The following is a 2,500-nucleotide window of genomic DNA, read 5'->3' as shown; positions in this document are numbered from 1 at the left end:
TCTATGTTAATATGCTTAAAAAGCAAATTAATTTAAATAAACTTAATATCACCAATGATCTTTTGATAAATACTTTTATTATGTTAATAGATTACAATGTCCTTATATGAAAAAAATGCACATTATTTTTAATTATTTAATGATGAATTTTTCATAATGGATATTCAGGTTCATCGGGCTTAACCTCTAAGCAGTTTCACGTACTATTTAACTCTCTATTCAGAGTTCTTTTCAACTTTCCCTCACGGTACTTGTTTACTATCGGTCTCATGGTTATATTTAGTTTTAGATGGAGTTTACCACCCACTTAGTGCTGCACTATCAAGCAACACGACTCTTTGGAAATATCTTTCTAGTAATCATTAACGTTATACGGGCCTGGCACCCTCTATGGGTAAATGGCCTCATTTAAGAAGGACTTAAATCGTTAATTTCTCATACTAGATATTAAGATATTCCATACACTGCATCTCACATTTGACATATAGACAAAGTGACTTAGTGCTGAACTATTTTCTTTTCGCTCGCCGCTACTAAGAAAATCCTTGTTAGTTTCTTTTCCTCCCCTCATTAATATGCTTAAATTCAGGGGGTAATCCCATATGAGTTGAGGTTGTTTTAAAATATTTTTTATCTTCTCACAATTTAATAAATAATTATATCATCTTTTCATCTCTATTTTTCTTTTTTCCTTTTATATAAATATATATTATAAATAATAATTATGTAAAATGAGGCAATTCTAGAATAAAAAAAATTAATTTTTATGCTAGACATTCCTCCTTTAATTACATATATAAATTAATATTTTATATATATATAAATAATATGAAAATTTTTTAAAGAGAATACTTAGATTCAAAATTTTTTTTATTTCATTTTATTTGAGAGGATTTTTTTTTTTTAAGAATATATTAATAAATAAAAAATTCATTATATATCTTTATTTTTTTGCTATTAATATTATGAATTATTTAAAATCCAATAATATACACATTTGCTTAAATTCAATTATTTTTATAAAAGAATAAGCAACTTATTTAGCATAGTCTTACAACCCTCAACCATATGTAGTCCAAGCAGTACTTTAAAATTTAATTTAATGTACATAACAGCATGGACTGCGATATGCGTTCAAAATGTCGATGTTCATGTGTCCTGCAGTTCACACGATGACGCACAGTTTGCTGCGTTCTTCATCGACCCATGAGCCAAGTGATCCACCGCTTAGAGTATTTTTTTATTTATTTTTATTTATAACAAATGTCAATTTTTTTTTGCATATATTAATTGAAAGAGTAAAATTAAATAATAATAATAATAAAATATAAATTGATTTTCTTTCAATAATATATATCAAATATATTTAACTCTAAACATTTTTATTAAGTTGCGAATGTCTTAGTTCAACAATAATACAGTGGTGGTATTTATTATGTTTGATTATTTTGTATTTTTTTAATCATTTTATTTATATATAAATATAATAATAAATATATACCACTTTTGTTATTGTGAACAAATTAACTTATCATTCAATCAAATGAATAATAAGTACAACTTTCTATTTTCATGTTTAAAGGTTTTTAAAAGAAAAAATAAGAAAAAACATTACAAAATGTACCATCATATTATATTTAATATGATATAATTGATGGATAACAAATTGAATGAAAAAGAATAAAAAGAATATGGATTCAAAATAATTATAAATTTTTCTTTTTTTTCTTTTTTTCTTTTGTTTGTTTTTGTTTTTATTTGTTTTGGCATTGTTTGTTTTTCTTACGGATATGGAACACAATAATGATCCTTCCGCAGGTTCACCTACGGAAACCTTGTTACGACTTTTACTTCCTCTAAATAATCAAGTTCGGTCAACTTTTGCGAAACAACCGTGACACACGAGGCGTCACAGTGATCACGTCCGGAGACCTCACTAAATAATTCAATCGGTAGTAGCGACGGGCGGTGTGTACAAAGGGCAGGGACTTAATCAATGCGAGTTAATAACTCGCACTTACTGGGAATTCCAAGTTCATGTGAACAGTTTCAGTTCACAATCCCAAGCATGAAAGTGGTTCAGCGGTTTACCCGGACCTCTCGGTCTAGGAAATACACGTTGATACTTTCATTGTAGCGCGCGTGCAGCCCAGGACATCTAAGGGCATCACAGACCTGTTATTGCTCAATCTCGTTACTGCTAGACGCAATTTGTCCATTTAAGAAGCTAGTGTCCTTATAATGGGACAAACCAACAGGTACGACTCCACTTATATAAACACATTCAAACACTTGTACATTCAAGATGTACGCATGAAAGAAGGCTATATAAGTTTCAACATCATAATCCTGAAAGCATCTATTTAATATATTTGAGTCTCGTTCGTTATCGGAATTAACCAGACAAATCACTCCACGAACTAAGAACGGCCATGCACCACCACCCATAGATTCGAGAAAGAGCTATCAATCTGTCTTACACGCTTATGTTCGGACCTGG

The 2,500-nt window shown here is 29.4% G+C and overlaps 2 non-coding genes across 2 annotated transcripts in view; both read right to left on the bottom strand.

Moving 5' to 3' along the window:
* LOC128871207 (large subunit ribosomal RNA) overlaps nucleotides 1–616 on the bottom strand; it is a 3,993-nt gene extending 3,377 nt beyond the window's left edge. Inside the window, exon 1 of the ribosomal RNA XR_008455804.1 lies at nucleotides 1–616. This exon is cut by the window's left edge and continues 3,377 nt beyond it. This is a non-coding gene — a ribosomal RNA (large subunit ribosomal RNA).
* Nucleotides 617–1,054: 438 nt separating this feature from the next.
* On the bottom strand, nucleotides 1,055–1,235 carry LOC128871198 (5.8S ribosomal RNA). Its single transcript, XR_008455797.1, has one exon. It is a non-coding gene; the product is annotated as a 5.8S ribosomal RNA (ribosomal RNA).
* Nucleotides 1,236–2,500: the final 1,265 nt, after the last annotated feature.

This window comes from Anastrepha ludens, unplaced genomic scaffold (assembly GCF_028408465.1).
Source record: "Anastrepha ludens isolate Willacy unplaced genomic scaffold, idAnaLude1.1 ptg000072l, whole genome shotgun sequence".
Classification (NCBI taxonomy): Eukaryota; Metazoa; Arthropoda; class Insecta; order Diptera; family Tephritidae; genus Anastrepha; species Anastrepha ludens.
This window is presented reverse-complemented; position numbering and strand designations above follow the sequence as displayed.